Source organism: Manis javanica, chromosome 14 (assembly GCF_040802235.1).
Source record: "Manis javanica isolate MJ-LG chromosome 14, MJ_LKY, whole genome shotgun sequence".
In the NCBI taxonomy this organism is placed as follows: domain Eukaryota; kingdom Metazoa; phylum Chordata; class Mammalia; order Pholidota; family Manidae; genus Manis; species Manis javanica.
Window position 1 is genome coordinate 83,893,493 of NC_133169.1, and position 12,432 is coordinate 83,905,924.

The 12,432-nt window shown below is 44.7% G+C and overlaps 1 protein-coding gene and 1 long non-coding RNA gene across 2 annotated transcripts in view; one reads left to right on the top strand and one right to left on the bottom strand.

The window, feature by feature from the left end:
• LOC140846180 (uncharacterized) overlaps window positions 1–7,459 on the top strand; it is a 69,769-nt gene extending 62,310 nt beyond the window's left edge. Inside the window, exon 3 of the long non-coding RNA XR_012125093.1 lies at window positions 7,280–7,459. This is a non-coding gene — a long non-coding RNA (uncharacterized lncRNA). The remainder of the gene's footprint in view (window positions 1–7,279) is intronic.
• Window positions 1–12,432, bottom strand: part of TRPC7 (transient receptor potential cation channel subfamily C member 7) — a 124,016-nt gene that overhangs the window by 94,853 nt on the left and 16,731 nt on the right. The window lies entirely within an intron of this gene.

The window sequence follows — 12,432 nt, forward strand, 5'->3', positions numbered from 1 at the left end:
AGGTGAGTGGTGCTAGCATGGTAGATGGAGAGTGTCAGAAATGGCACCTGCCAGTTTTGGGTCAACGAGGTGGCATGAGGGTCATAGAAATGGTGCCTGCCAGTGCTTCCATTCCTGGAGAAAGTTCCTACCAATTGCTGCCCCTTCAGCACATGCTATAAAACTAGTCAATAAATCTTCATATATGACTCAAGAGGTTTTCAAACTGCTGTCTCTGTGTTAGATCTTGTAGCAAATTCATTTGTGCATGGGCCCTTTAAAAGTAGTGTCTTGGTTTCCTGGCTCTCCTGGAATTAAGCCCCCTGATTTTCAAAGCCAAACGTCTGGGTCTTGTCATCCCAGGGCAGGGATGCTCTAGGTTGGGCTTGAACCCCTTGCTCCTCCAAGAGGCTGTCTGCATTTGCGATATCTTTCCTCCTTATGGGCGGTCATGCAGTGGGTGTGGGTCTTGACTACATTGTGTCTCTGCCGGTCCTACTCACCTTGATGTGCCATTACTTTATATCTTTATCTGTGGAAGGTCTGTTTTGCTAGTCTGAGTTTTGGGCTGTTTTCAGAGAGTTGCTCCGTGTAGAGTTGCATCTTTTGTGCATCTGTGGAAGGGGGTTAGCTTAGGCTCCTCTTACTTTGCCATCTTCTCTCCTTTCTTTTCATTGTACATTGTTAAAAATATTCAGTCTGTTTTCTTATTATTGAGCTTTGAGAGTTCTGATATGTATTCTGGATATAATTCCTTTATAAAAGATAGGGTTTATAAATATTTTCTCTCAGCCTCTGACTTATATTTTCATTTTCTTAGTATCTTTCAAAGAATAAAAGTTTTAAATTTTGGTGACATTCAACTTACATTATTTCTTTTGTTACACACTTTTGGTTCATAGCTAGGAAATCTTTTCTTAATTCCAGGTCACAAATATGTTCTATGATTTCCTCTAGGAGTTTTATAGTTTAGGTTTTCCATTTAGGTGAATTTTGTGTATCTTTTTTAAATATCATGAATCATTTTGTGTTATCTTTTATTTGAGGGATAAGGTATGAGTTAAGATTCCTTTTACTGCACATGGATGGTGTTCATTTGTTTCAAGCCTAATTTATTGAAATAGTATTCTTTCTCATTGAATTGCTTTTATAGTTGTTAAAAATTGTTAACCATATTTTATAGGGTTGCTTTTGTGCTTTCTATTCTGTGTCCTCGATCTGTGTATCTTTTATTTCACTACTACCCACTCTTTTTATTTTTGTAGCTTTGTATTAAGCCTTAAAATGAAGTACTTTGGGTCCTTCAAGTCTGCCATTATTTTTCAAAAATTTCTGGCTCTTTTTCTTCCTGTCCTTTTTCATACACATTTTTGAATGAGGCTTGTCCATATCTACCAGAAATTCTGCTGGATTTTTTTATGGGAATTGTGTTAAGTCTATAGATTAGTTTGAGGAGAACTGACATCTTAACTATGTTGAATCCTTCAAACCATGAACATGGTATACCTCTCCATTAGTTGGGTCTTCTTTGATTTCTCTTTAGTGTTTTATAGCTTTCAAAATGTAGTTTCTACATATGTTTTGTAAGATATCCAAGTATTTCATTTTTCTAGCTATTGGAAATACTGTTTAAAATGTTTGGTTTTTAATTGTTCATTACTGTCCCTAGAAATATGATAGATTTTTATAAGTTGACTTTATATTCTATGACCTAGGTAAAAATCACTTTCTTGTTCTTTGTAGATTACTTGGAATTTTCTATATACACAAGCATGTTGTCTGTAAATGTGTATTGTTTACACTTGAACAATCCTGAAAGAACACGTAACGTAGAAGCACTTACCAGTATGACTAATAAAATGGTAAATAACAAGCTTTCACTTTGGTTTGAATTATTTTTTTTACAAAGTATTAATATCTATGAATAAAATGTTGCTGGCTTTCAATCCAAAATTATAGGCTCAGAGCTTTTTATTTGGTCAATGTGTTGAACTACTTTTAGAATATTTATCCACCATTAATTTCTTGAGCTCTGCGTAACACAGATATTAACAGAGATTGTTTGATTTTCAACTGGTCCAGAATTTCTTCCCTTTCCTCTTTGTCCATAAATTTCACTAACTAATTTGTTATGAGGTGAATCTCTGGCTCCGTCACAGAGGACAAACCACGATCATCTAACCAGGTATGTTGATACCTTAAATTTTGGGTGTGGAAGCCATTGTTTTGACAATACCAATTTCAGGAAATTATTAGTTTGCTTGAGTTTGGTTAAAAATCCCAACTCTGAAACTTTTTCAAAGTGACTGACAAGCGAAGTGGAAGAGAGAATGAAGCTCATTACTTTGATTGGTCAGAACTTAAACGAATATCTCAGACTGATATTGTGGAGACACCCGCACAGTACAGGATAACCAGCACTCATTCCTCACCAGAGACCATAGAAATTAGATCTTAAAAAGGGTGTGGGCCTCAGGTCCACTCCCCCTTTCGTCCCTCCAGAGACCCAGGCGTGGGCAGGAATGTTACAGAAAGCGCCAGAGGAAATGCTAATGGAAATGATCAACGCAAGCGGGCATGCTGCAAACCTGGAGGGTTTTCTGATTTTTGACATTTAGGCTGAATTTGTTTAAGAAGTGATTACAGTAACAGCTTAGAATAAAAGTGTTCTAAAAATTTGAGTATTTCACATTAAATGGTGACAGTTACCCTGTAATGCTGGTAGTAGTATTCCCAAGGAAGAGGACTGAGAGTCGGCCACTGGATCTAGCAACCTGGAGGTCACTGATGACCCTGATGGGGGAGTGTGGGGCATGACTGGTGAGGATTAAAGGCTGGGAGGAGATGAACTGGAGGTCAGTAATATAGAAGCACTTCTGAGGATTTTTAGTGTGAAGGGGCTTGCTGAAATGGACAAGGAGTTGACATGAGAAATACAAGGTCAAGGGAAGCTTTCTTTTTTTCCTCTCTTGACCCTCCCCTTCCCTGTCTGCCACCTCCCTCCCCTCCCCTTCCCTGTCTGCCACCTCCCTCCCCTCCCCTTCCCTGTCTGCCACCTCCCTCCCCTCCCCTTCCCTGTCTGCCACCTCCCTCCCCTCCCCTCCCCTTCCCTGTCTGCCACCTCCCTCCCCTCCCCCTTCCGTCTGTCTGCCACCTCCCTCCCCTCCCCCTTCCCTATCTCCCACCTCCCTCCCCTGCCCCTTCCCTCTGTCTCCCACCTCCCTCCCCTCCCCCTTCCGTCTGTTTACCACCTCCCACCTCCCTCCCCTCCCCCTTCCGTCTGTCTGCCACCTCCCTCCCCTCCCCCTTCCCTCTGTCTCCCACCTCCCTCCCCTCCCCCTTCCCTATCTCCCACCTCCCTCCCCTGCCCCTTCCCTCTGTCTCCTACCTCCCTCCCCTCCCCCTTCCATCTGTCTACCACCTCCCTCCCCTCCCCTTCCCTGTCTGCCACCTTCCTCCCCTCCCCCTTCCGTCTGCCACCTCCCTCCCCTCCCCCTTCCCTCTGTCTGCCACCTCCCTCCCCTCCCCCTTCCGTCTGTCTGCCACCTCCCTCCCCTCCCCCTTCCCTCTGTCTCCCACCTCCCTCCCCTCCCCCTTCCCTCTGTCTCCCACCTCCCTCCCTCCTTCCCTTTCTTTCTCCGTCCATCCTCCCGACTGGGGAAATCATGATATTTTGTATGTTGATGGGAATTTTCCGGAAGATAATTATGCAGATTATTGCATATGATATCATAGATCATTTTGCTAATCCAGTAGTTAGTAGTATATATGACAGAAGATTATATAAATAGTATGTACATGGAGAGATGAATTAGAATCACAGACGGTGTATGTGTAATAGGAGAAGGTCAAGTGTGTGGGTGAGGATGCTAGTAGCTGGATGCCTGCATTGGTGTTTGGAATCTGTAGACATTGTCTTTCTAATGCTTCATTTTTTAAAAAGTGAAATATGAAGAAAAATGATCAGCTGAGAATAAGAATTGAGTAGGTAATGGGAATTTGAGGAGAGGAGGTCTGAAAAAGTTTTAGGGGATTTTAGAGGGAATGGATTAGGAAGATATGATTGCTGGAGAACAGTAAGAGTCCATTTCAGTGTTATGGTCAGAAATTTAAAAGGACCAGCTAACATGGTTGATTCTTTAAAACCACATTCCCCTTTCTAGGTGCTGGCATGGAGTAGATAGAGAATTAGATTTAGCAGGATTTTATTTTTGCCAAAGAATACAAGAGGGGCCAAGGAATTGAGGTGTATGTGAAGGAGAGATGATAATAGTCCCTGGAACTGAGGCTTGTATGAGGGGAGGTAGGACTTCCAGGGGAGAAGGAAAGTGGGAACATGTTTAGAAAAGCAAGACCCAACTGTGTATTGTCTATAAGAAACCCATTTTAAATATAAACTTGGTAGTTTTTTACAAAACTAAGCATCAGACATGCTCTTAGTATTTAGACAAAGGAGTCAAAAACTATGTCCACATAAAAACCTGCATGTGGATGTTTATGGCAGCTTTATTCCTAATTGCCCAAACTTGGAAGCAACCAAGATGTCCTTTAGTAGGTGATGGATAAAGTGGTACTTGCAGACAATGGAATATTATTCAGGGCTATAAAGAAACGAGCTATCCAGCCATGAAAAGAGACAGAGGAACCATAAATGCATATCACTAAGTGAAAGAAGCCAATGTGAAAATGCCACATACTGTATGATTCCAACTATGACATTCTGAAAAAGACAAAATCCTGGGGACAGTTGAAAGATTGGTTATTGCCAGGGATTGAGGGTGGGCTGTGGGGAGGGACGAATGGTCACAGCCCAGAGGATTTGTGGGGCAGTGGACCTGCTTTCTGTGGTAGTGCAATGGTGGATCCATGCCACCAAACATTTGTCCAAACCTGTAGAACGCACATCGCCAGGAGTGGAGCCTGATGTAGGCCGTGGACCCCGCGTGGTGCTGATGCATCAGTGCAGGGCCACCAGCTGTGCCAAGTGGGGCGCTCTGGTGGGGATGTTGGTAATGGGGGAGGCTCTGCATGGGGAAGCAGAGGGTATATGGGAAATCCCTGTACTTCCTGCTCATTAGTGCTGTGAACCTAAAATTGCTCTAAAAAATCCTCTTTAAGAAAAAGATGGTTTGATTAGTGAGTTAGAGGTCCTGGGGGGAAAGCAAAAGATAGATAGAGTAGGGGTATTAGAGGGAGACGGAAAAATCTGAGCTAGTAGTCAGGGTGTGACCGTGATGCTTAGATTATGAAGAATTTGCATTTATTGATCATGAGAAGTATAGGCTCAGATAGGCTCATGGTGACTCAAGGAAGATCACTGGAGGAAATGAGTTCTTAAAACAGCCAGGGTGTTAAAAGCACGATCTGTGTGTATATTAAAGTACCAAGAACTTACATAGCAGGAACTAAAACCATGGGGGCGTGATAGAGTGACCCACTGTCTAACACTGCAATGATGAGGGATAACGGGTGATACCCTCTCATGAAACTGACTGCAAGAGGCGTGTCCTTAGGGAGGAGAGAAGGAGAAAGGTCTGGAAATGACAAGGTAAGAGCAGGAGATGCATGCCCCCTGACCTCTCCTCCATGCCCAGTGGAGCAAAACCAGCCCCACTTGAGAGAGCTACGCGGAAGGTGTGTCCTTAGGGAGCCAGTCCTTAGGAAGAGCAAGGAGGTGACAGATGTGCAGGAGGAGGGGACAGTGACATGGGGGGCTTTGCTGAGGAGGAACTATGATGTCCTGAGTGTGAAGTGGGGAGGCCTCCAAGGTGCAGAAGGGGGAGTAAGGACAGTGAGCCTTGTGGAGGCTCGAGCACAGGTTCTGAGGGGTGACCTAGGAGGTGGCGATGACGCAAAGAGGGATGACAACACTCCCTCGGATCATACTGTGAGGGCTCAGCGAGGCACATAGCACGGTGCTGGGCATACAGATGCTCAGTACCTTAGCTGAGAAAGGACTCCCAGGCCGCATCCCGCCCCCCAGCACTCCCTTTTCCACGTCCCCTCATCCAGCTGATGGATGAAAAAAGTGAATGATAGGATTTAACACACGGCTGAATCCTTATTAACTGTAACCGGAATCACTGAAATAATGAATGGATGTTAAACATGGACCTGAGCCTGGTGCTCCTTATTGCAGATGAAAATTGAAAAGCTTCAATCCATGTTTTAGCTTTCATGCACACACTTAATTGTTTCATTAACATGCGCCATATCGATAACGCCCATGCTTTGAAGGACCATAACAAGCAAATATCCTTTGGCATTTAATCCCCATCGAGGAATGCAGATCTAAGGTGGGTAGCCAGCATTTCTTGCCCTGGTTCTTCTAGGGACATCTGGACAGCCCCTGGGTCCTCAGAATCAAGAGTTCTGCCATGCAGGTGGGATGGGGCAGGACAGGCTCCCTGCTCCAGTGACCCTCTTAAAGACCAGGCCCTGACTCTGCCGGCAGTCACCCTCTGGCTCCTTGAATTTATTATTCACTCTTTGCAGGCCTTCCTTTATTTATGCCAGACTTACTCCCTACATTTTTCTATGGGGTGTCTGTCCTAAGAGTTTCAGGATTTGGGAAAAATGATTGTATGTGGGCCGTTGGTGATGTTAGAATTGTTTGGCACAGGCCTGATCAGTCTTTGCATGAGGGGGATTACTGAGTGGTTAGTGCCTGGGCTTTAGAATCAGAGTGTCTGGGTTCAAATCCCATCCTGCTGCATACTGCTGTGTGATTTGAGTGTGTAACACATCTCTGTGCGCTCTAGTTTAATCTATACTTGGCGGATTATGATGCTCTTTATAGTGTTGTTGCAAGGAGTAAACAGTAAGACGGTGAATATAAGTCACATAACACAATATGTGACAACTGTTAGCCAATGCTGTGATACCTGTGGCTTACAGGTTAGCAAAGAGTATAAATGTGGAACATTTGTCTCTTTTGAGTGTTAGTCTTCAAGTGCTTTTTGTAGCAAAGCTGACGTATCACTCGCTGACTTCGGTTGCCCAGCTTCACGATCAGTCCTCAAGTGGAAGGTACGGGCAGTGGGAAGGAAGCTGAGAGCACAGGGTTGGCGCTGATCCTTGACTACTCATGGTGCAGGTGCAGGTGCAGGCACAGGTGCCGGTCCCCTGAATCTGCAGGTGACTGCACTGCCTTTCAGAGCCAGCTGGTTACTCTGGTTTCCAACCTGATTTTTGGTTTACGTAGTTGGCAGCTGCTAACAGTGTAAGGGCCTCCTTAACCCGTCACCACGGCACTGTGAGGCCCCAGAGGTAATAGGTGACTCTGCTTGTTGATTCACAGCAAGTCCCCTCTGACGGATCCAGAGGCTCGCCTAAAGAAGGTAGAGGCTGTCTTTCAAGGAAACAGATGAGTAACTCAAAGAACTTCATTCACTAATTCTCCAAGTATATTTGAGCGCCCACCGTGTGCCAGGCATGGGGATACACTTCTAAATAAAGCACAGTCCTTGACCTTGAGGAATGATACGTATAACCAGGTAAGGACCACAAGGTGACGTAAGCACCCTGGACACGCCTCCCAGCTACAGATATGGGGGACTTCCAAAAGGAGTTAGAGTACAAACTGAGACCTGAGTTTGGGTAAAGCTAGCAGGGGTGGGGCAGATGTGGGGAGGAGAGGTAACAGGGAATGAATGACCTCCCAGGAAGACAGCCTGGCAGGTGCAAAGGCTGGAGGGGAGCGAGGATTCACTGACATGTGCACTGTGATGGTTATTGGCTGCTTCAGCCGTAGCATGGTTATGTGCATAGGTTGTGCACATTATCCGATGTTTTACATTACTTCTCATAGTTAAATAAACAGGGATGCACTTACGTATCCAGAGAGAAATCCATGTGCACCCCGCACATTCTTCCCCAGGTTAAAGCTGCTCTGTGGTCCTTGCTCACTGAACTCCCAGAAGAGCCCGGCCTCAGCTTTCTGCCTGTTCTGCTGGATGCACGGGCAGGTCTGAGGGGCCCTGCCCCGGCCCCACACCTCTCAGACTCCTGGGTTCCTTGGGAGACTTCAGGGCTCTCTTCCCTCTGTCCAGTGCTCTCTGTTTTCTCTGTCTCTGTCTCTCCATCTCTCTGCCTCTCCTGTCGCCAGAGGTCATTGCTTCATTGTAGGGTTATTATTCCATGTTGTACTCAGGAAATCGGGCAGGATGTGTGATTGAAAGAGAAAGAGGGACCCTCAGGAAGCCCCATGGTTCACTTCCATAGAAGCAGTCCCATCTTTCCCCTGCCTTCCGGTCTTGCTCACGTGGGGTTTGCTTAGCAGCCATTGGCTGGTCCCTATATGTACTATAATGGGAGACAATATTAAAACAAATGACTGTCACCGTTCTTACTGCAATCACCCTTTACTGACTGCTTACCGTGTGCCAGGTCCCACCCTGAATGCTTTACATGTTTAGCTCATTCAGTTCCCATGACAAACCTAGGACGTACATAGTATCATGGTTCTTCTTCCATAGACAGGGGAGCATAGACAGGCAGAGGATGGCAGAAGACCCTGGGCCTGGAGGGGCAGGCGGGAGCCGGGTCACGGAGGGTTTTGTGTCCCTGGTAAGGAAGGTGCTGGGACCTTACTCCGTAGGCAGTGGGGAGCCACCAGGGCTTCCTAAGGGGAAGAATGGCACAGGCCGATTGTATCTGGGTGGAATCCTTCCCGCCCTGTGTGGAGGACAGCCTTAGTGTAGGGGTGCAGTGTGGCCTGGAGGCAGGCTCAAGGTGGGAGCCGATCGAGTGCTGTGCTGGTCAGGATGCGGGGATGGACATGGATTGAGGGAATATTTAAGTTTCAATACCAGCAGGATTTAAGGTACAGAGACAAAGTGGGAGTTCAATATGTAGCGTACTTGGGACATTAAACCCTGGAAGGCAATTCCCTAACATGTCAATACCTGATGGATGACAGATAATTTTTCTTTTCTTCTTATACATGGATTCATTTTGAGCATTAATTATGTATTACCAGTATAATCAGAAAAAAACCTGAGTGTTCTTGTATTTCAGCCTGCCTGTTTTCCTTTGGACCAAGTTTGCTGACCCCTTAAATCTCAGTGTGGGAGACGGGCATCCACCCTCAGTGCTGCTGTGCTGGCAGGGCTGCCATCTCCTCTACTTGAGACCTGAAAACTCTATTTGTTCTTTCAGTATCAAATTAGGAGAAGATGCAAGAGGTTCAGAGCCAATGTGACCTATGCATCTTATTTGTACTAACTGTATATTGTGAAAACAGTTCAGGGAAACACTAATTTAGAATTGGCATCACCAGATAATATACCCTTGCAGAGGATTATGTCATGACTCACCTGATTATGGATTCAGAATAGTAAATGTTGATGAGAATCGTGTTGAAGAGTAATTTTAGCACAGTGTATGTATAGAAGTAATTTTTAAAAATTTGCTTATGATTGCTGAAAATGCTATTGATTAAGTGGAGCTAATAACTAGATGGCAACGTAGCAATTAAAAAAACATAGAGCCCTGCTTAATTATAAATCAGAACCCAAAACTGAGTTAAGTAAATTAGTGCTTGTGGTGTCTCTGACCAAAGGAGCCTACTCCATTCTTTTCACGTCGGTGAGTCTGTCCATTGTGTTCCCAGGCCTGCACTGACTCTCCTCTTTGCTGCCTCTAAAAACCCCTGCCTCTTCTCAAGACCAGCTTGAAGGTAACTCCAGGATGGCTTTCATGGCGTCCCTTGGGAAATCCACTGTTTCATACTTGGGCCCCCACTGCATTTAATTCTTAGGGCCCAGTAGCCCTGATGAAGTGCTCTCTGTATTTTTGACATTTTCATGCCTAACTAATCAGTTTCATTCGTTTGTGTATTCCAGCCCCGGGCATGCCACATTATAGGACTTAGTAAGCGTTGCATAAAATGACTTCATACACATACTCTGATTCAGGAATTTTACTTACAGGAAGCGAAGGAGGAACTAAGTGCTAGTGTGTGGCTACCAGGGAACTGATCTGGGAGCAGTGAGAAGGTGACACTTGGCTCTAAAAGATGGTCTTAGGGCCCAAGCTGCCTGTTAAAGGCTCATTATCTTATGCACAGACAACTGGGGTGACTTTCTAGAAGCCCAGAAGACATGGGGAAAGATGAGCAAGTGATTGGATTTAAATAAGTCCAAATCTAATCAAGAAAAGCAGATTCCATTTTTTTGCTTTAAAGTAATCTATCTAATGAATGACTGAAGAATCCTTGGAAGTAGGTCTTATACTGTACCTATTTTGTAAATATAAAAAAAGATTGAGGTTTTGACAAGATCTCCTTTCTCTGCACAGCTTCCACTGTCACCTGTTTGCTGATGATTTCCAGGTTTTCACCTCTAAACCCAACTTGTATTCTCAGGAGCTGATTTACATACTCAGCTGCCAAGTGGTCCTATACACCAGTAAGTCCTGCAGACACTTAAAACTCTGCAAGCCCCAAGCTGAACGTGAGTGAGTCTTCCATCTAACAAACAAACCTGATACGCTTTCTGTTCTAGAAAGTAGAGTCCCCATCGACTCAGCCTCCTGAGCTAGAAACCCTGGGTCCACCTTTTTCTTTGCCTGTTAGTTACCGGAATCCATGGATTCTGATCTAAAGTATCTCTTGTGTCTGATCCCCACTCCTCGTATCCATAGTCACAATTTTAATTCAAGTCCTTATAGTTTAGTGTGTAGACTTTTGAACTAGCCTCCATTTGAAGACCTGCCATTTGCTGATGGCAGTTCCTTGTCCTACCCAGATGCCAAACCATCACCCCCTTGGTTAAAAAGCTACAGGATAAAATCAAACATTTTATTATCATACCTTACCAACATTAGCCTCCTTCTATAAATTCAGGTCCCCTCCAGTTACACCTGTTCACCAAGTACATGGGGTCGTTCATGCCTCTGAAATGCTCATTCCTCTGCCTTTATGCTTTTCTTTCTCTTGTCCATTTAACAAACTCCTACTCATCCTTCAAGAACCACTTCAAAATACCACTTCTTCCAGGAGGTCTTCTCTGACATCACCAGGCAGTTCCTGCTCTCCTCTCTGTGTTCTCACAGTGTTGCGTCCTGCTCTGCTACGCTCTGATGATCCCTCAACCCTCCAGTCTCTCTCATTGCTTTGAGGACTGAGCCTGGGTCTCATCCATGCTGGTACTCCTAGTGCCTGGTACAGTATCTGGTACACAGAACAAAGACCACCCTTTGCTGAGAAGTCATTTAACCACTCAGTCTGTTCACTCATCTCTTCTTAAATCTCAGTTTAAATGTTGTTCATGAAAATGCTCTGAAGAAATGAGAAGCAGGAAAGGCTAGAGAGGTCGGGGTCTTAAGGGATCACTAGCCCCAGCGCCTGGCTCCACGAATGAGGAGGAGGAGCTGCAGGGCAGTGCAGTGACCGAGCCAGAGTCACACGGCAGCTCACGGGCGCCCTGGGCCTCTTCCTTCCACTTTCTGTGTCTAGAGGCTCGCCTGTCAAGGTCCCCTCCTAGCAGTGCCCCAGAGGACCTTTTATGATGCCATAGCACCTGTGACTTAAGCTGTGTCCTGTGGAGAGTGTGACCCCAGGGCTCCAAGCTATTCGGTCCCCTTAAGTGATTTTCAAAGTCTCAGTGCTGTGAGAGCGCCCCTCAGACACTTGCTTCAATGAGGAAATGGTCCAACACTATGTTCAGAATCTGGTCTCTACATTTGTAATCTTGAAGAGATGCCATTTAGGAAGATAAGCTTTGCTCCTAATTTTTTCAGCATTTTTCTTCTTTCTGCACATTTCCTGGGGCTCATCTCCATATTTATGTTAAAATGTCAGTTTCAAGCACATAAAACAAGTTTCTGATGTGCAATGGGAAGCTAGTATGGAAATTTTTTGGAGTATAAACTTTAAGCACAATTAATAATCACTGGAGAAGAGAAATTGGCATTAGAATGATTCTTGAACCACTGTTTCAGAGAGTACATAGGAGAAGCTGGAGAGAGCTATTCACTCAACAGGTAAAGCTTTATTCTTCATCATGCAAAAGGCCCACAGACTCACGCTACTGTTCCCAAGAATGCAAATATGAGCTCTGACTCCCACCAAGCAACTGTATTATTAGTAAATGTGAAGTGTGTTGTATTTCCAGAATGTGTGTGTGTGTGTGTGTGTGTGTGTGTGTGTGTGTGTGTGTGTGAGAGAGAGAGAGAGAGAGAGAGAGAGAGAGGAGCATTGCTTAACATTTCAGTGTGGTCCTTCTTAATTTTCAAAGCATTGATCCATCAATAATTAGCAAGCCTGCTCTGGAGCCCAGAAAAATAGGGCATTATTATTAATTCCACATTGTAGGCATGGGAAACAGATCATAATATGAAAGATAATCATGCTACCAAGCATTTGGGGAGTGCTTTTCTGGTTGAAAATTGATAATACAAAATTTTAGCCTTAATCATTTTAACATCATTGTAATCTGAGGACTAGAAACA